This window comes from Periplaneta americana, chromosome 6 (assembly GCF_040183065.1).
Source record: "Periplaneta americana isolate PAMFEO1 chromosome 6, P.americana_PAMFEO1_priV1, whole genome shotgun sequence".
Lineage (NCBI taxonomy): Eukaryota > Metazoa > Arthropoda > Insecta > Blattodea > Blattidae > Periplaneta > Periplaneta americana.
In genome coordinates, this window is record NC_091122.1 from 99,266,868 (window position 1) to 99,289,770 (window position 22,903).

The 22,903-nt window shown below is 36.0% G+C and overlaps 1 protein-coding gene across 2 annotated transcripts in view; it reads right to left on the reverse strand.

Annotated features, from left to right (window-relative positions):
* The window catches only part of Pkg21D (Protein kinase, cGMP-dependent at 21D), a 559,173-nt gene that overhangs the window by 515,717 nt on the left and 20,553 nt on the right, over positions 1-22,903 (reverse strand). The window contains exon 1 of one of the 2 annotated variants that reach the window (XM_069828548.1): positions 14,052-14,423. The exons of the other annotated variant lie outside the window; for it this stretch is intronic. The gene's annotated coding sequence lies outside the window, so the exon portion shown is untranslated. Of the gene's footprint in view, positions 1-14,051; positions 14,424-22,903 lie in introns of those variants that run through there. 2 annotated transcript variants of the gene reach the window in all.

Consider the following 22,903-nt stretch of genomic DNA (forward strand, 5'->3'; position numbering starts at 1 on the left):
TCACATTATATCATTTAACAATATACAATGTCTGATTCAACTGCTATTTTAATAATAGGCCTATACATATTTCGCTTTTGCAATTTTAACGCAGATTCTTTCAAGAATTAATAATGAAACAGTAACTGTATTTCTAATTAATGAAATCTTTCTTTTCATTTAGTACGAATGAGCCATAGATCTCGTGTCATATCAGATATATAATAACTGAATTTATTTCATTGTGCCAAAATACAACGCAGTTACTTGGATTCACTAAAAGAAGTTTTCCATTAAAAAAAAAGATTCAAGAGGTTAAATTTGCAATCTACCTATAAATTCTGCAAGTGCTGCATTTTGTAAATCAAAATGAGAATTTTAAAATTTAAAAATTCCTCACAATTCTTCCAACCAGAAGTAGGACAGGTGCGGCAAGCCTGCACATTACTGTAGTGTAGACATTAAATAAAAGAAAAAGATAAAGCGTCGTCGTTAAATAACTATTAGCACGTTAAGTACGTCTCAGTCACGTTGCACTGCACACAGCAGCAGCAACAGCAGCCAGCGGCTACTGAACTCATATTTTCACCAATTTCCATGCATATTATTGAACTTTAAACCAACTCGAATAGTATTTTGGTACATACATACATACATACATACATACATACATACATACATACATACATAACATTACATACAACATCATGGTAATTTGAAAGAAAGAGGGAAATATACCTTTTTACTAATATTAAATTCATACTAAATACAATACTAGAGTTATTTTAATTTTAAGTAAAATATTACCTTACTTTCTTGCAAATAATATATCAAGCTACTTTGTGTTCAATTTACCCCAAGAACACGAGTTTTACACGTACAAGGGTTAAATTTAAATTTAAGAATATATTGTTATCTAAAAGTTGTTTCTTTAATATTAATCTTATTATTTCAAGATACGTTTTCCCTCAACACAATACGAGTAAATGCTGGGTAACTTTCGGCGCTGGACCATGGACTCATTTCGCTGGCATTATCACCTTCATCTCACTGAGATGCTAGATAACCATAGCAATTGTTAAAATGTCGTAAAAATCCAATTAAAAAAAGACAAGTTTATTTCTATGACTATACTTTATTACTGTTCTATAGGCCTACATCTTCTTTTTCATATAGTGTACATTTACAAATGCATCTTCTAGTAATCACATACTAAATTATTATTATTATTATTATTATTATTATTATTATTATTATTATTATTATTATTATTATTATTACAAAGTACCTTTGTAAATAGTATTGCTCTAAATAACTGTTTATAGACCTAAGAGTCCACACCTGTGGAGTAACCGCTAGCGCGTCTAGTCGCGAAACCAGGTGGCCCGGGTTCGATTCCCGGTTAAGGTTTTTTCCGGGGTTTTCCCTCAACCCAATATGAGTAAATGCTGGGTAACTATCGGTGCTGGACGCCGGACTCATTTCACCGGCATTATCACCTTCAATTCATTCAGACGCTAAATAACCAGAGATGTTGATACAGTGTCGTAAAATAACCCACTAAAAATTAAAAAAATAAAAAATAGACCTAAGAAAAGTGTTACTTTTCTACACCTATGAAACGATAATACATTGTATTCTATCCAACATAATGTTTACGTTTGCCCTTCAAGCGAAGGTTTATTTTTTTCCCCCCTCGCTGGGGCTGTATTACAACAACTCCATTCGACTGGCATGGTATGTAAACCAGGACAGATGACTACCTTGTCAGTTGCTTTGTAAACATTGTTCTGTCCTGTGTACATATAACTTAAGAGATATTGTGCCTCAACTTCGAACTCTAATTATAAGTTAGGATATGAATGTTGTAAGCGAAAAACCTGCTAGCAGTTTACACGAGCAACGGCGCACGGTCTTATGCCGTGGAGACAGCTTTGCAGTCGTACATCTCATAGCAAATGGGACACGCTGTTGTAAGCATTTTACTCTGCGTCAGACTAGCTTTTGGGAAAACGGTGGTTATTTAACGTCTGTTTTCAATTTCAAAATCCACAAAGTCAACAAGCTGAGCTACATTCACAGTTCCCTTTTGGGGAGATTCCGTCAGTTAAAAGACCTCAATATAAAAACCCGGCGGATACAACAGTCACCGGTTGCATCACACGCACTGTATGCGGCGGCGGGGTAAATGGTTCGACCCAATGCGAAGCTGATGATGGGGTGATGAGATAGTGATGACGAAACATGACGTATTGCTCAGAGGAGTTTGTAGTCGTCACGCCAGCACTGTATTTCCTTATCCACGTGGAATTCGAATGCTAAGGTACAAATACTGAAGTTACATTGAGATGCAGCCATGACGACAGAATCTGAAATTGACTGAAGTAGCTAAGAAGAGGCACAATGAATGCAATGTAATTGGAAATATTTTATACGTTGAATTTTATTACTTATTATGATAGCCTTGTACTCGGAAAATTCGATGTTTAATTCCAAATTCCCATTTTTCACGTCTTTCCTGAGTTCTTCGCCATAGTACTCGTATAGTATCGTCACACACATTTGATTATGGGGAGTTTATAGCTAAGCAATGCGAAAGCTATGAAAATTAACTACATTTTCTTTTGTCATAGCTTAGGTTGTAATACAAATGCAAGATTTGCTTTTGATTATTATATCCTATTGCTGTTCTTTAGGGCTAATAATGTACGGAGTAAATCGTAAATATCATAACTTCAAGGAATTATTCTTTGAGATATCTTTAAAAAAAGTTTAATACAATTTTGCTCGTTTGTTCTTCCTTTTTGAGATAAACTGTTTTATATCAAACATTTCATAGCTTGTTTTGAGAAAGCTATTGATTCAATTCCCAATATGCTTAGTCAATTTAAGAAAGCAGTGTATTACGATAATAAATGATTCAAAGAATTTTAGTTTCGTCCTTTAAATGTGAGAAATTTGATCCGAAAGAATGTAACATTGAAAAAATTCCTTTACAGAACGAAAAGTTACATTTGTTTGGGTCAAATTTCTGCACATTTAAAGGACACAACTAGCATTCTTTCAATCATTTATTATTATTATTATTATTATTATTATTATTATTATTATTATTATTATTATTATACGCTTGGAAATGAAATCAATGGCTTTCCCAAAACACGATATGAAATGTTCCATATAAAACAATTTTTATCTTGAAAAGAAAGCAAAAACGAGCAAAATTGTATTAAACTTTTTTGTTTGAAAAATCTCATAGAATAACCTCCTCAAATTAATGATAATAGGGTAAAGTTGCCAATTTCCGTGATACCCCTAAACCCGTGATACTTTTTACAATTGAATGTCAGTCAAATCTTTGCCGTTCGACCATAGCGCCAGACATCTTTCTCGAAAGAGTGCATCTCTCGCCTACTTTTGAGACATCGGTTAACTTCTTATCTAGACACCCAATTCCGTGACATTCAGTGAAAAAAAGTATCACGGAATTAGGCAACTTTACCCTACTTACGGTTCACTCTGTATACCTGAACAATATGAATACTCACTCGGAATAAGGATCTAAGTACATAGGGAAACAATACACCATATACCCTTATTCCGGGGGGGGGTTATCAGTCAGTGGGAGCAGCGTTTAGGAAATTAAAAAAAAAAACCTAAAAATGTCAATGGAAACAATATTATCTTAACGCTTATAATATGCTAACGGCCTATGAGGAAAACAAAATGTTCCACTAATATCTCTTTATGAACTAAAACAAACTACAATTTTCTACATTGTAAAATCTATGACTGTACTTTTTTTCTTTCTCTTGTACGGAGGGGTCCGAAGACTTAACACTACAGCCTGAGGCTTATTTTGCTTACCACTCCTATTTTGTGAATGATGGGGTAACTGAACGGCTGCGCTCTTATGTAAGTACAGCACGCAGCACCGTGAATTTAACCCGAACCATTGTATGGATGATGATGATATGTGAATTAAATGATGGCGAAATGAGTCCGAGGTCCAACGCCGAAAGTTACCCAGCAATTCTGCTTCAACTGGTTGAGGGAAAACCCAGGAAAACCCCAACCGGGTAATTTGTCCCAACCAGATTTGAACCCGGGCCCGCTCGTTTCATAGCCAGACGTGCTGACCATTACTTCACAGCGGTGGACATGCATATACTTAGTAAAAAATTACAAATACCATAAAATTGATATATAAGGTTATTCAAAAGTAAGTTCTCATTTTGAAGCAGCTGTATTGTCTGTACATAGGCCTATCAGCAGTTTGGTTGCATTTAGGTACCATTACTGTTTAGAAGGTTTGTGTTTTTTATCGATGCGTGTTTCGTTGCTATTGCATAAACAATAATAACTGTTATAGGAGAGTAATTTTAACAATTTTTACAATGGTTATACCTTTACGAGCTCGAATTGGGCTCCTTCAGTGCTATTACGAATGCAATAGACAATGTGCATATCCTATGCATCGAGAAGATATCAAACGTTACATGGATTAAGAAATGGAGAGATGAGGCACATTTCGAATTGAACGAAGGTGTTAACACTCATAATTACAGGACATGGCCAGAAGATAATCCGAACACAATTATATAGCAAGGATTACATGATATCAAGATTACTGTCTGCTGTGGTTTTATAACAGGACCGTATTTCTATGAAGAAATTGAAAATAGACAAACAGAAACAGTGACGGTAACCGGGCAGCGATATTTTCAAATGTTGCAAGTCTTCGCAATACCAGCGTTACAGAATCATGAAATCGAAAACATTGTTTTCGTGCAAGACGGCGTTCTACCTCACATACACAATTATGTAAAAATACTATTGCGCAACACATTTGGTGATCGTGTAAATTAGTAAGCATTTTCAGAACAGTTGGCCTTCTAGGTCACCAGACATAAATCCAGCTGACTACTAAAAAAAAGTTACTTCTTAGTAGACCTACTATAAGTGAGGAACTGAAATAGTCAATATCGGATGTCATTGAAAACATCCCTAGGAACGTGCTTATTAACGCTATTTATTGCATAGGCGTAAGACTATTTCTTATTGAACAACACGGTGGTGGTCATATTTAATTTTTTCGTGTTTCAATAAAATCCCATTTCTTTACGAACAAATTGGTGTAATTGGTGTTTTTATTTTTGTGCAATCTAAAAATTTGACAAACGTATTACCATTTCAAAATGGGAACTTACTTTTGAATACATTTAATCATTTTTGTGGAATCTTCAGAAAAATTAAAGAATAAATGAGAATGGTAACATTTTAGGAAACTGTTTTATTGATATTACTTGATGATATATAGTAGTGACACTTTCACAATGAAATATGGGGATAAAAGTAGACTACAAGGCGGCAGAGATGAGATTCTTGAAACTGTCAACGAATTAATGCAGAAGATAGAATACGGAATGGAATTCAAAGACAAAACGCACACGTTAGCAACATACAGTAGTTCATCTATACTAATAATAAATCTGTAGCCGAAATTTTTCTGGTAATTTTCGATTTTCCAAAAATAATTGCTCCTAACATATATAATTAACCACCCTGAAACCGAAAATAGCTTTTTTGAAATTTTTGTTTGTATGTCTGTCTGTCTGGATGTTTGTTACCTTTTCACGCGATAATGGGTGAACCAATTTATATGAAAATTGGAATATAAATTAAGTTCGTCGTAACTTAGAATTTAGGCTATATGGCATTCAAAATATTTTATTTAAAAGGGGTGTTATAAGGGGGCTCGAATTAAATAAATCGAAATATCTCCCTTATTATTAACTTTCATGAAAAATGTTACGTAACAAAACTTTCTTTAAAAATAATTTCCGATAAGTTTTATTCTGTGTAAAAGTTTGATAGGACTGATATTTAATAAGATAAATGAGTTTTAAATTACAATAACAACGCCATCTAAGGCGGTGTAATGAAATAAAAAACAAACGACTTCGTCTATAAGCGGCCTTGGATAACAACAATCGAAAGCTATGAAACATAGCCTACAGAGATGTTTCTGTGTTTGTATGAAGTAATATCGGAAGCTAAATTAACCGATTTGTATAATTAATTATTAATTCACCATTGGAAAGTGTAGTTTCTCTAGATGGACATAATGCTATAATGTTATTACAGTAACTTCTGAGTGAATCCAGGACAGGTAACATTAAAATAGCTTCTTATACACAGAAAACTTGATAGGCTATTCTGTACATTCGTTTCCTGTATTTCCTAAAATAATGTTTATGTCTCTGGATCAAAATGATCGCATTTTAATTTTTTTAAATACAATTTAAATTAAGTAACATAGGTACTAAACGATTTATTCTTCTATCAAACATGAATGTTCCCTGGATCAAATGTCTTATTTTAATTATGTAATTACTTTATATTTATTTCTAACAGGTGCAGCGGAGCGCACGGGTACGGCTAGTAGGATATAAAAATGCAAAAATAGCTTTTAACCAGTAGTAATGTATGGAAGACGACAACTACTGAGGAAAATGCTACTTTACAAAACCAATAGGACACAGAAATGTAGAACGCTTTTACGTATAAATGATAGCGTAACCAACTTGGGGGCATAACGGACTAAGTAAATCATCACATGAAGAAGAATAATAAGACATCAGTGGCAAGTTAAGCTCGCGGTCCTCTCAATCAGAAGCAGTATTGTTTTATATTCTACGACGCGAGCCTTTCACCTTTACTTTTCTTCTAGCAGAAGGAATGCCAAAGATGTTATCGTCCTTTTTAATCCATTGTCCACAGGCTTGAAGCAGCCAATCTTGAATCCGATAGTAAGTACGATTATCAACAGACCACCGAGGATGATTTACGATATACATAACACATACATACTCCGATCATGTTGTTGGTATGGCGTAATGCAACCACCCAAGACTCTGGCAGGAAACCAATCCTATTCTATTCCCTGGCAGTATTCTCAATAAGTCTTTCGTACGACCGACACAGCAGAGCAGAAGATTCACGCAGCTGAAGAAGAGAAAAATAAAGAAGAGTTACTCGAATCAGACAAAATTTTCACCTTTGCTGTCTGTTAACAGTTACAGGAAAAATAAATTACAATTTCTATATTCAGCGTATAGAAAACATTTCGGGAGGTAAACGTGAAACATTCTGATTCCGAGATTCTTGTAGGCCTACTAATGTAAAAGAAAACAGTATTTTCTCTCCCAGAAATAAAGACTCTCCGTTTACAATCAGCAAACCTATCATCATTTAGGTATAACTCGACCAAGGCGAGTGGAAACGCGGGCATAATATGAACTATGGCGATGACACTATACGAATGCAGGAGAAGTACAAGTGGCGCTTCGGGATGCAGGCCTCCACTGGCCTTGGTCGAGTAATACATTGGTGTTTAAATATCAACGCGAGTAGAGCAAGCAGCCACCGGCATAGCTCAGTCGACTGAGGCGCTTACCTGCTCCGCGCGGGTCCGATTCCCGCTTGGGCTGACTATGTGATTGGGTTTCCCGAGGTTTTCCCCAACCGTAAGGCGAATGTGAAGTAATCTATGACGAATTCTCGGCCTCATCTCGCGAAATACCATTTAGTTATCACCAATTCCATCGACGCTAAATAACCTCGTAGTTGATACAGCGTCGTTAAATAACTAAAAAAAGGGTAGGGCAGGTAAGTGCAGAGGTCTTACATTCACGGTGTTGTCACTTCCTTATGTAGTAAATTTAGGTAAATAAAAGTATACAGATGAAAGAAATAACAAGTACAGTAATAACAGAAGTAACAAAATTATTGAAAGATCAGTCTAGTCTATGTCTTTTTCGCACTTCAAGAGTAAAACAAAGACTTCGTTAATATAAGAAAAGCCATTGTTATTGAAAGCTACAAATTGTTAATGTAAAAGAGTGTTCTTCAATCCTAGAACAGAGAATATAAGCTGCACTTCTTTGGAAGGACTGTTGTTTGAAATCAAAAGATACCGTCGAGCATCATGATTTATGATCAATCAAATTTATTCCTGCATGACGTTGCAGGAGGATATAACTACAAACTATAATAAACACTTGGACGTGACAGCCCATACAGGGCCAGGGTCGACCAGCTGACTGCTGGCCTCACGTCCACATGCCTCAACAGAAGTAAACGATGATCCAGCAAGGACGGGGTAGCTACCGTGTTGTTAGCACGATGATCTGCTCAACCGTTTTAAGCTAGTTTTCAGAACCGGATGTTCACTACCTACCGTAGTTATCCAAATTCATCACGATTCTCGGCGAGTACCGATCCCATACACTGGTCGAAATTCCATGTGAAAATTTCTCCCTCATGATGACCCTAACTATCGTGCATTCCATAACTCGAGTTCAAGCGTGATACCTTAGACCAGTGATTCTGAAACGGGGGGTGAGGGGCTCTCTAGAGATCTGAAGAACAGCTAATGGGGGCCGCAGAAATAATAATAATAATAATAATAATAATAATAATAATAATAATAATAATAATAATAATAATAGTTGTTCTATGAAAATATAAACATCCGACTATTTTGTGTTGAATAAAAACATAATTAAAATGTCTTCTTCCATGATACTTCCATAATTCCTCTTTCACAAACAAGAGAGCGAATCATTGAACCAGTTGTGCCAAGTTCTTGCTCTTCCGAGATCAGTGCTTTAAAACAACACAGGGTTTCTTGTGATAGAGAAGTACATTTTGATCTCTCCGCCAGAAATCGAACTCGAGTATTTTGAATTTATAGATAGAAATATTACCACTTACACCAGATAGAGCAATATCCATTTGTATACAAGAATTTATATTAATGCCTACCTATGTACACAAGGATACAAATGCACAAAGGCGCACGGAACAAGAGAAAAATTGGAGAGAGCTCAAAACATTTTACTTCCGTGAGCAGAGACCTCGCAATCGATGTTTCATGACTACATGTCCTTTGTGCAGTAGTATAGGCATCGAAGACATCGAAATTACATTCATAACAGGAAAACTGTACCTACGATGGACACCTACGTATGCCAAATTCCAGTCGCTAAGAGAAAAATTATCTTGAGCAGTTAGAAGGCATAATATCAGCGAAGCTGAATATCGATTTGCCATAAATTTTTCAGGCATCATCATCATGTCTGGTCTGACGCGACATGCACAGGTCACCTCCTCTTTCTCTGCCGCGGTGATAAAGGAGTAAGCAGACAATGCCCATGTTATTGTTTACTTTGGTTACCTTGACATTAGGTTAGATTAGATAAGTGTGCTGCTGCAGTTGGCGGCGGCTGGCGTCGCTTGTACCGCTGTTAACACGCGCGACCTTTCGGCTTTATGTAGTTATTGTGAGAACATACCGGTATTGTAACGATTTACAGAAATATACGTGTGCAGAATTCGTGAAACCAAAAGAGTAGTTTTTGTTTTTTATATGTCTTCTGAGTATACGGTGCAGAAATATGATTTAAAGAAAATTTGGAAGCAAAACGAGGGTCCCAAATGTAGTATGCTAAGGAAAGAACAAGGGATAGCAGGCGCTCTGTTACAACTTTAAAGCTACAATATTGTCCAACAGTTTTGCGTGTATTCAGATGGAAAGAAACTCGTTATTTTAGCAATACACATTCTTAACAAATGTTCAAAATTAGGATGGTTGCATACTATAGTCGATTTTGAAATAACGGTACTTCAAAATATCTCAATACTCTTTCACTAATGACATTGTAGGTTAGGTCTTTAAGGAGTCTTAAAAGATCTCCTACACGATAGCCTAAAAGGCTTATTGTGCGTCAAAGAATGACATTGTAAGGACCACATAAATAATTCTAGATACAGTTAAGAGAGTCAAAATTAGGTACTTGAATGTGGAAATACTCACTTCAAAGTTGATAAAACGTGCCAGGCCTCAAATGCCAGCTCACTTTTTTATATATTGCCATCACCAACATGATATTTTATACATAATTAGGGCAACTGGAGTGAATCTCAGAGTTACATTAATTTTTTATTGTGGGTCATTTGTCCCCCTTTACAGTTTTTTTTTTAAATTTCAATGCTATTTAGGCCACTGAAATTGGCACAACAAGTTTGTTATTAATGCTAGACACATTAATTTTTCACGAACATATTTAGAATAATAGAGTATTCTAAAGTACAATCTGATGGTACGGTGTTTTGCTGTCATACTTCAATACGGTTGAAATTCTGTGAGACAGTCTGCAGTCATTGCTAGTGTAGGCCAAAGCTCAGACAACGTGCACTGCCAGAAAGAGCGCCAAATATCAACTCGCTATCACCAATTACATTGACCCAAAATAACTTAACAATCCATACAGCGTCACTAAATAACCGACTAAAGTAAAAAGAAAAACCAAGAGAGATGACAAATGAAACCCATCGTTTTGTTACACATAATGACATAACACAATATATTCCAATATAATAATTACATCAAACAGAGACAGCCGCTGGAAGTTGGCATGGTTATTAACAGAGAGACAATTTTACCATTCCGGCTATGAAATTGATAGTCCAGCCGTACCAGTAGTAGGCTATAGTTCATCAACGACTTCTCGAAAAAGTGGACCGACGCTTTAGGCCTGTCATACATTATCTCAGCGAAATCGGAAAACATATTTTCAAATATATTGATCTATGCATTAAGTCATTAATTAAAAAGGGACACACGAGTTTTTTAGTTGGTTATTTAATGATTCTGTATCATCTACTAGAGGATTTAGCATCGATGGAATTTGTGAAAGCGAAATGGTATTTTGACGAGATGAAGCCGAGGATTCGCCATATATTACCTGACATTCGCCTTACGATTGGATAAAATCTCGGAAAAAATCCAATTAGGTAATCAGCCCAAGTGGGAAACGAACCCAAGCCCGGGTGCAACTCCGGATCAGCAAGTAAAACGCTCATACGCCTGAGCTACGCCGTGGCCTAGGGATTCATGAGATATGAAACACAATTTTTACATTGGTTATTCTTTTATCGTTTTCCAAATTGGTTATTCAAATGCAATATAATAATATGAAAAAGTCAACTAGTCTTCCATATTTCAGGCATTTTAAGCTATTCATACTGTTGTGATCTATTTACAGAATGTAATATATTTTTCAATTTAAAATATAATTCTACAATTTAGCGTACGCTATAGGCTACGTTTCTTGTGATTATTAATTAAATCAGCAGTATAATAAAACACAGAAAAATGCATCGTATTATAAACACCTTGTCTATTTTGTGAAAGAAGGAAAATATATCTGCCTTATTAAAAAGTATATTTTATCAAATATTAATAACAATAATATGTAAGGTTTATATTTTTTTCATTTTCTGGCGGAACACTCTTTAAACCTAAAAGATATGAAAAAATCTCAATTTTTCGACACAAAGAAACCTTAATATTAGTGGTAAATGATTAAATCTGTTGTATTGTTACACATACTAACATATTCGTAATATTATATATCTTGACATAACATGTTTTAATTACATCAAGTCGACCTGGTTGGCGAGTTGATATAGCGCTGGCCTTCTATGCCCAAGCTTGCGGGTTCGATCCCGGGCCAGGTCGATGACATTTAAGTGTGCTTAAATGCGACAGGCTCATGTCGGTAGATTTACTGGCATGTAAAAGAACTCCTGCGGGACAAAATTCCGGCACATCCGGCGACGCTGATATAACCTCTGCAGTTGCGAGCGTCGTTAAATAAAACATATTTAAACATTTAAACATTTAATTACATCAAAGATTTCCTTATTATAATAAGTAAGAGTTTGGACAACGTAAGTCTGCATGGAATGTATAATGATCCAGAAATTGGCGTATATGGTACTACTTAAGTATCTTCGTTTCGTTGCTGTGGTATTTACTCAATATACGCCAATTTCTGGATCATTATACAGGGACATCATTTTATTTTTACTTCAATTTTTATTGTACTTGAGTTTTTGAATGTACTTCACTCCCACCCCTTCTACTAAGGAAGTTCCAACTCCACACAGAACCAAGACCGCAGATAGTAAGCAGTACTGAGTTACTGAGTATAGTACGTTCCAGAAATATGTTCGCGTTTTCCAGTGACGAAAGAGCTTTCAATATTGAATCATATTTTCGCACAGGTACTGTCCGTTTGCCTACGTCGCATCCCGATTTCCGCCACCTGCTTCTGCTCGCCTCTCTGTAATAGCTGGGCTGTCTTAGCTCTTTTCTGAAAACATTAACTTCTCTTAGGAATTGGAAGTTTACGTAATATTATACAGCTGTTTAATTTAACTTAAATAAAAGGGCCTCGTTAAGTAATTAACTGTCACGTGATTTCCTCCCTTTCTACAATCCTGCGGCATAACCACTTGGACGGACAGTAGATAGCATGTCTGAGTAATTTTATATTTTCGGGTCGGGCAGAAGTGAAGATTGAATTTACAGTACGTAGAGTAGGTACAGAATTATTTCAACATGAGTTACTAGTACGAAGGACGAAACTGGCAATTGGAATTAGATGCAATAGTCTATAGTGCGATAATATGCACAAAAGAACTGAAGCCTGTATCAAAATGAACGGCCACCATTTTCAAAATTGTGTTTAAATATTCATATTATGATTATTTTTCAATTTAACTTCTTTCGCTATATTGTACGCTAATGTGCTGTAGACAATATAATATACACTGCATAATGAATACGTTCGCATGGATAACTCACTTCGTGAGTAAAAACACTTATTCTTAATATAGTACTGTACTTTGATTAAAGAAAAACCTAATGAAAATTATCGCGATATTTCCTAGTTTACGTAAATGGATGAACTACTTTTCTTCCTTCCTATACCTAGTAGAGTGATTTGTGTTTTACGCCAGTATCATCGAACTCCAGTCTTGGAGGGGGGAGCAAGCGGTGTTTCCGGTTCTCTAAAGGTATAGACAGGTTAATATTAAAAATGTTAGTAAAAATAAAATGATGTCCCTGTACAATCAATGCGGCATGCGTTATTTCAACAATTACCTATTCAGTCATGTCAACTGATGCCCATAGGCGCAAGCGCGCGCTTTAGAGCTCAGGAGAGCTTGAAAAAATGTCAGCTCTATAACTGTTTTGATTAGTTTATTGATTACTTTTATAAGGTTAAAGATACCATCAATATCAATTCCAACTTATCATGTCATATATAGCTATGTTGTAAAAATGTCAGCTTTATAGCTACGACAGGTTTCGAGAAAATAATTTAACATTCTGATGATAGAAAGTTGCTCACCAGTATCACCTTAAAAGCATAATGCGATAAGAGTTTTGTTATGGAATATTAGTTACACTTAAAACATACACAGTACCTAGGTACTGTACTATAATATTGTTTTGATTAGTTTATTGATTACTTTTATAAGGTTAAAGATACCATCAATATCAATTCCAACTTATCATGTCATACCCAATCTCTTCCTTTGGGATATCAGTTTCTTTATGAATGTGTTTCATTCACTTAGTACAATATAGTTGTACTTCTATGGAACTTATGTGAATATTACTTCTTAACTCTTTATTATGTTATTAACGTTTAAAACACAACTGCAATATTAAGAAATTGGTGTGCACCACTGTTTTCTTAATCCAACAGACTGCTTATTCCTCCTTCGATTCCTAGCGCTTGATGCCCGCGCACGACGTCAAGGTCAGGAAAACGCTCTTACTTTGACATCACTGAATTCTATTATAGATAAAGAACTCTAACACAACACAGAGTCCGTGGATATCCAAGAACTCTGATACAACACGGACAGCAGTGACATCTCTAATGGGTAAGAAATGAAGAGCGTCAATTGAAATTTGGATGACGTTTTATAGCAAACAGATTCTTTGTGAACAAAAAGTGGTTCAGAGGTACGTTATCACCCGAGTACTTCGGTTTTTCTTGCCACTACCATTTCACTATTGCTGCATTATCGTCTCGTCACTATCTCGTCTACTTTAATGGTCTCCATAATAAAAAATATGTTAAATAAATATAATTGCGGTACCAATTAACCTGTTATTAAAACTAAATTAATAGTAAACATGTTACCTTCAAATGATGTCAACTTCGACTACAACATAAACTGATGCCTTGTTCTTGCTCCGCTTTTGAACTCTGTTCCCGAGCACTTATTCTCGAACATGACCTACATCTGAATAAACAAGCACTTCTGTTACAACGGCTATTTCTCGTAAAACGAACAACATGCTTCGGAGAATTAATTAATGAATAACATGTCACTGAGATGCGTTATTTATTATTTCCATTTTTTTATCGTAACACAGAATGCAAACATTATAAATGATTTTACACCAACGATAATACCTCAATATGGTATATACAACTATTACCAATACACTATTACTGTATATTGTTCCGGAACAAAATACCCTCTTTCCCTTTGCAGCGTTGCCGATGCGTTGCGTACGCCCTAATGTTAAAACACGACTATGAAGAATTGAATACTGCTCTGTGAAAGACGAGATTTAATTCGTTCCAAGGCCGAATGTCCTGCCGCGCTACCCTCGTTTCCTGTCGCATTCCCAGCATGGTACCTTAAATAGGTCACGGATATGTCCTCTGTCATTATACGAATTCTGAATTCAGCTTCGTATTTCACCAGCTGCAAAGCTATTACAGAGTAGCTACTAATTAACACAAGTCATATTGGCATTCACGTTACTGTTAGAATTTGACAGTGCATTGATGACAAGCGGTACCGGGTTCGATTCACAGTTTTGGAAATGGGGAATATCTCTTACGTATAGGGAAAAAACATAATATGTTTATTGTTTGCTACATCTGTGCTGTCTGAAAATACATTTTTGTGAAGTACCGGTACTGACCGGATGATGATGATGATGATGATGATGATGATGATGATGACGACGACGACGATTATCTTGGTAGTTTGTGTCACCCAACCTTAGAGAGAGAGATCGCGGTAGACTTCTATTTGCATCTCATTGCCTAATTGAACTAAGGAGAAGAATGGTAAGGTTTCCAGCTGTATGTTGAGATATCTCCGACGTTTCGGAATAGTTTCCAAGTTTAATACACAGGTTGATTTTTTTTCTTGATACATAGCATATTTACATGTTTCAGTTTTATAAGCCTTCGATGTAGTCACCAGCGTTGCGTACAACGTGTTCCCAGAGGTGCGGAAGCCGTTGGATCCCGTTGGCACTGCCTAATCTGTTGATGGTGCGAATAGAGAGGTCAGTTGCCTGTAAAACGTCAACTGTTCAGAAGTGAATCCCGCGAAGTGGGTCCTTCATCTTAGGGATTAGATCGAAGTCACAGGGACTTAAATCCGGAGAATATGACGGGTAATAGAGCACTTCCCAGCCCCAGCGATTGAACAATTAAAATACAACTTCTGCTGTATGCGCCCTTACATTGTCATGCAGAACGATGGGTGGGTTGTCCTTAAAGTGTCGCCGTTTTATTCTCAGACCTGCTCGCAGATTGTTTCGCAAAAACGATATTGCCTGTCTCCTTTGCACGGCATCGCTGCAGCATAGTTGCCACTACTAAAAAATCAACCCATGTAATTAGAGTCGTATTTTCCAAGATCTAAAGGTCTTCTATTCTGTTGGCGTAGGTATCAAGTACACTTGCACTAATGATGGGTGATGCTATTTTCAGTTTTGCAACTGGAGATTTCTCTCCTCCCATAGGAATTGAGTGTATGTTTTTTGTAGCATGTTACGCTTGCGTTGACTCAAGAGAAATCTTGTGCTGTGTGGAATGCACAACCATACACTATCGAAATTAAATTTCTTAACAAAATAATTCTCGAAGGCCTACATTTATCGTTTTTCCCATAGACCCTTCAAATGTGAATGATTTATAATATATAATTATTAAAAATATACTTTGCGTAACTTGTTTATTTTCCTTTAACAATTTCTCTCCTTGATATGTGATGTACATATTAGCAGATCTGCCACGCCCCTTCCATTCCTTGTACTATAAAAAAACATGGCGGACGGATGTTCAAATGTCTTCAAACATGGCGGCTACAAAGCCACTCTATGAAACTCTAGCTCGTTGGACTCCATCGAACCTTTAAGCCTAAATGGCTGAACGAATACAGCTGAGTCACAATATGTACAAAGAAAGCGGGTTTTCATAATTGACTTAAAGTCCTAAGTAAAAAGATGGTTTGACATAATACATCCATTTGAGGCTGAGGTGCTAAGGATTCCCTCCGTAAAAAAAAAAAAAAATCAGCATCCAATTAATCCTGTCACCCATTGTTTTGACTAGAATGTGTCTCTGTTCGCACTGCATATAGTGAGCCAGATTTACTCAAGAGTGTGTCACGAAATTAGACGACATTAGTACTCCTACTGTGAGAGAAATAGAGCTATCCAAAAAATCAAATTGCTCTCCAGAGTAGACTATAAGGACGAACGTTTCTGACATGTCATGGCTAAAAGAATGGGGGGGGGGGAAGGAGTTGCGATAGTACAGAGGGAGAAAACGTTATTACGCGCCAGCAGACGACCGTAACTCAGGAGCGACACATCGAACAGCATTCGTTTTGGTATCATTCAATTCAGAATTACAAGTTCTACTACAATAATACCAACGTCTAATGTTTACAGATGTATGAACGAACATAATTTTCAAATAATTGTACTCAAGAGATAGTTTCAGTGAGGTATCGAAACACATGAAGTGAAAATACGAGCAGGCATATCGGGAGCGCCTGAAAATGAAGAGAGCAGATCAGCAGAAATAGGATCGAGTGCCACTCAGTGTCAGCGGTTGAGGACACTCACTTGGACGAAATGCAGATCTTTCTCTGTATAACATGAATGAAAAGTCTGGAATCAAATTATTATACGGTAGGCCTATATCTGATACTGTGTATTAGGTGAACATAGATGTTCTCATTCATTACAACACAAAAAAATCAACAAACTACACACATAATTATAACAGTCCACCATTTTGAAAGTATCCATATCGAATACACCTTCGAAATTTCTAGTGCAAAAGAAGTCGTGTGAACACTTGAAATCGTGTAAAATTTTCTGACAAAACCAATAGCGAAATCGGTTTTAAGATATCTGAATTCCCGTAAAAAAAATCGCAAATTAAAGTTTCGATAAAATTGTCACCAAATCATTTAAACTTGCGCTAATGTCACTCCTGAAATGTTTTAGCGTGCTCTCTCTGCATGGGAAAAACGTCTACAACTGTCACTACCGAGAATGTACAGCATGTTGGCACAATTTGTACAAAAAATGTTTGTTTCATGTTATTAACATTTGGTATCATTTATGCTCCATTTAGAATTTCAAATTTCTATCCAATTTTACGAAAAATTTAACGTCAGATATTTTCTACAGGAATTGCGATCTTAAAACCGATTTTGTCATTGGTTTTGTCATAAAACGTTACAAAATTTAGAGTATTCACACGACTCCTTCTTTCCTCTTAAAATTTCAAAGTTGTATTCAGTATTGCGTCTTTGAAGATGACGAAGTATTAGAATTATGTTTGTAATGGGTTGATACATTGGTGTTATAATAATGGGAATATCTATAGGTATTCACCTAACATTCAGTATCAGACATATTGAAAATGATTCTCACGGGCGCGGACGACTTCAGCATGGACGTTAAGTTTTAGGAACTGAAATACTGCAAAACTTGTTTGCCGTAACAAAATTAGTGCCCATACCTTCATGACACACAACAAAGAACGGAAACGAAATCTTTTACAATGGCAACTACATACAGTACAACCGATTAATTCCCATAATCGATTTCATCAACTGATTATAGGTCCAAGTGAACTGGTTATTCTTCAAGTAAACGTTTCCCATTCCGGACGTTCAATTTCTTTTTATCATTGTTTACATCAAGATACTATATTTGGCTTTAAGTTATTATTGTGAATACAGGTTTACTTTTTTTATTTTTTAACAATTGACAATAACATTCTCATTGATCTGTGTATTGCTTTTCAATTTTTTTTTTTTAATTTAGACCGGCTAGAGATCGTTTACCAAAGTTATCTTTGTTTTCTGTTTTCATTTGTTTCCTTTGTTTTACTTACACTAATACAAACACAACACCCATGCCCGAGGCGGGATTCGAACCCACAAACCTTCGGACCAAGCGATAGAGACATGCCGTGCCCCTACCGTGTTTACTACGAAAGAAACAGACACTTTCAATGTTGTATAAAACAAATATCGTACTGTAACACAAAATACGTTTTGCTCTTTTTTTTTACTTCCTTGTTTAACGGCACTCTATCAACTACTGGGTTAATTAGTGTCGAAACAATTAAATTATGGTTTATTTAACGACGCTCGCAACTACGGAAGTTATATCAGCGTCGCCTGTGTGCCGGAATTTTGTCCCGCAGGAGTTCTTTTACATGCCAGTAAATCTGACATGAGCCTGTCGCATTTAAGCACACTTAAATAGCGACCGGGCTGGGATCGAAAGTGCAACGTCGAGCACAAGAGGCCATCTCTATACCAACTACGCTACCCAGACCGACTTTAGTGTCGATGGATTTGGTTATCAGCGAGATGGTATTTGGCGAGACGAGGTCGAAGATTCGCCATAGATTACCTGACATTCACCTTACGGTTGGGGAAAACCTCGCAAAAAACCCAACCAGGTAATCAGCTTAAGCGGGAATCGAACCCACATTTGAGCACAACTTCGGATCAACAGGTAAACGCGCTACTGCCTCACCTACGTCGGTGGCTTTTTGCGCTATTAGATCGAGGAACTATAGAAGCTTAGATAAGACACAATTTTGGTACCACTGCGCTGATTGTTGTGCTGGCGCAAACATAATAGCTAAGATGACTATGACATCGATATGCATTTTGCGCTGTTAGGCTGAGGAACTGTTGACGGGTAGAAACTTCATCTTCCAACAGGATGGAGCACCTTCCTCCTGATAAGGGGGTGATAAAAATTTGAAATTATTTGGACGGAATACTGCCACAGCTCTGCAGTGGCCGTGCAATAGACGGCAAGTGCGTTCTCGCAAGATGACCATGAAGGAGCTCCGATTTCACACTTACTTCCTGGTGATTTACATGAGTTTAAACAACGCATCATACATGAGTTATGGTAAGTCTTGATGCAGGTATGTCACACCGGATTTAGGATTCTGTGTAAACAAGGCGATTTTAATCAAGATTTGTGAGTTCCCAAAGTAAACTTGAAGAGTTACTTTACAAAACAGTATAAACTCATTCCCGATAACATTAACAGTTTGGACTTATGAAACATTGAGAGTGTCTTACTTTTTTGTAGTAACCCTGTACATCATTAAAATATCCAATGTTCGAAACTACTTTCCTGTTCCATCATCAGGTTAATCGTATTGACCGAGATTTCAAGAATCGCTTATTCTGTTGTATCAGTTGTGCATGGCTAGCCCAAACAACTGATATAGCGAAAATGCAATCCTTCAGGTATTGAGCAATCCGATTCTACTTATGAATCTAATACCTATAGACCAGGGGTTTCCAAACCGATGTGTCGCGACACACTGGTATGTCGTGTGTAGCGAAATTTTGAATTTGAAAAATAAATTTTATGTCATCCAGAAAGTCTCTTTACAACGCATGTTTTATTTGCAACAAAGTCTTTGATATGTTACATTTTATTTTGAGACAGACTTTACCAATGAAACGTGAACACCTGCAACAATGCCCAGTTCAGTTTCTCAACCGTAAGGCCACGTATAAAGAAACTATGCAACCCAAAAAAACCGCACATTTCACATTAATTTTCAAAAATAATAATCTTTTATTGGACATCCAGTATAGATAGGTTGGGATTTTTGACACATACCTTTGTTCTTTTTCTAATGCCACTTAAGTTGCTGCTTGTTCTTTTAGAATTTTCGATTGCGTGTTAAGATCGACCTATGTACATCACTACATAGAAGTTATCTGTGCTCTTTTCTAGCGCTGGGACGGCGTTCCGGCACCTTTTTGTTGCACTTTTCATCATGGAACCAAATATGTGTGAATAACTATGTTTTAATATAATTTTCTTTCAATTCTGCTTAGACCTTGAAAGTCTTAGTTGAGCGAAAAGGAGGTTAAATACGACAAAATTCCCGTGCAGTGAACAGTATCATCTCCCCGTCTGCTGTAAAATATTCTACACAGACTTCCACCACCTTTATCTCCAGAAGAAATGTACCAGTTATTATTATTATTATTATTATTATTATTATTATTATTATTATTATTATTACTATTAATAAAATCAAATAAGTGTGTCGCGATATCGTGGGCGTTCAGTAAAGTGTGTCGTCAGTCAAAAAAGATTGGGAACCACTGCTATAGACTATAGTTCTGAAACGTCGGAAATTATATCTCAACACAATTCTTTTTCTCAACTAAATCACTATAAAAGTCCAAAATTTCATATCATAAATAAACTGCTGTTAAATGTCTTGTATTTTTTTTTATAGGTACATGCTCCCCAAATTACAATTTTCTTGTTAGTCTCCAAGAATTCTATTACTTAAACACTTGTGTAGTGTCATATATGGATACTTTAGCGACAACTCATCGCGGTATAGGCTAGTTGGAAAAAGCCTCGGAAAAATAGTTCGCCGAAGCGGAATTCGAACCCACGCAGTTTCTCGTAGTAAAACTTGATATGTTAAACTTTGGCCGTAGGCATTCGATTGAGTTGGTGTTCTATTGGGGAAGATGATACGGTGCGGTACAATTGCTATTTATTAGATAAATTTTAGTGTTATGCTTTAAAAAGAAAGGCAAATATAGTAATGCCAACTGAAGCGTACGGGAAGTTCAAAATTAGCTAAATTCCTTACTATTAATTGATTAAGTTTTATTTTGTCACTAGAGAAAAAGTCGCTAAATGCCTATATAAGAAACAGAAAAAAAATTGTTGCCGAAAAACTATTAAAAGTCACCAGATTGGCATCACTGATTAGGGATACATACAGCAGATGATATTTCATTCTGAAATAGATTTACTAAAGCTACTGCTGTTGATACTGCACTTACGTTAAGAATTACTAAATTATGGATGAATAGTGCAATGGTGGCAGGGCAAAGGAAACAGGATTAAGTTTACGAAACCATCCCACCATCACGTGCCCCACGATTATGCTTCACAGCTTCAAATTCAAAATGGACGCGCTGAGATTTGAACTATTATCTTCAGTGAAACACTCATTTAAATGTAACATACTTAAAAAGACTTCTTTCGTTTGACCTTCAAGTTACACATTATTACAAATACAACACAATTATTACATTCACTTTGTTCCTAGAAACACACCTACACACAGAGTGATGAAATATCCGTATAATTAAGCCTCCATAAAGTAAACAGTCCTCTATGATTAAGCTACTACATAATTATGTTTGTTATGTTTCGTACTGCAAAACATATTGCGGTTTACCTGAGATCTATCTTGGTTTTATTGCCAGACGTTTCTGATTGATATTAGACGAACACATGGATAGGAAAACAACATTTCTCCACCTCGGAAACACAAATATGCTCTTTGTAGATAACATTACGACTCACAATACAGGTTTCAAGGTTGCGCCTTGATTTCCTTATGCACCACAACAAGCCGAGAAAAAGCATGACGAATGAGTGTTGAAACACACCCCGGAGCGATGGGACTTTGTTGTTTGCAGCGGTTATACAAACGTGAAGCATGTACAACGCCGTCGAGTTCTTTATTCTTCCTCTTCGGCTTCGCACCCAGAATGGACCTTGGTCTGTACTGTCTATAACTCCCGTTTGTTTAGTTTTGTGTGTATTGTTTTTCGCATCACTATCAAAATGAATACCATTGAAATTATAATTTGGCAGTATTACGAATAAATTTATTTGGAAACGATGCACATGAAATATAAAATATTTTGATATAAACGTTAATATGATTTTATTTTGAATAATGAAAAAAACACATACACACAAAATGGTGATCGACATAAAATCTACAGTATATTAGTTTTTTTTTTTTATTTTGTTCGTTGCGCAAGATGAAGAGACATGAAAGTGCTACTCAATATTTTTGCATGATATCCTACTTACTTTCATTATTTACCTTCCTTTCATATCATGTTAAATTGATTTCCAAAATGTTTTACGCAAAATACGATCTTTTATGTCAGTGAGAGAACTGAAGAGTAATTAGAATAATAGTAGGTGCGAAATCTAGGGAATCGTGTAGGACTATTTTCAAAAAACTACAAATAATGCCCATGGCTTGTCAGTATATCTTTTCATTAATAGTCTTCCTCGTATGTAATCGTGAAAACTTTGTAACTAATTCAACAGTTCATAGCATAAATACACGTCAAAAAATGACTTTCATACTCCATCGGCAAGTCTATCGTGCTCTCAAAAAGGAGTGAGTTATGTGGCGTAAAAATTTTTAATAGCCTCCCTATCGATATAAAAAATGAAACTCAAAACATAAAATTATTTAGGGCCAAATTAAAGAAGTACCTAATTTCTCACGCCTTCTATTCTGTAGGTGAATTCATGACATTCAATAACACTTCATGAAATTGATACTAAAACTATGTGTTGTACTAGTAGACTATATTGTAAATCTCGTCTGTATATATTTCATCTAGACTGTGACTATAAATTAAGATTTTATAATAGTATTAAGTTTTTTGACTTGTTCCATATTCTAGCTGTAAGCATGTATGAATACCATGGAATGTTAATAAGTACAATACAATACAAATACAATACAATACAAAAAAGTAACCTGGCAACATTGGAAAAAAGTAAAATGCAGGACGAATATTCTATTCAGGTATTTTCGGATCTATCTGTCTGTATCTATCTGTCTGTCTGTCTGTCTGTCTGTCTGTCTGTCTATCTATCTATCTA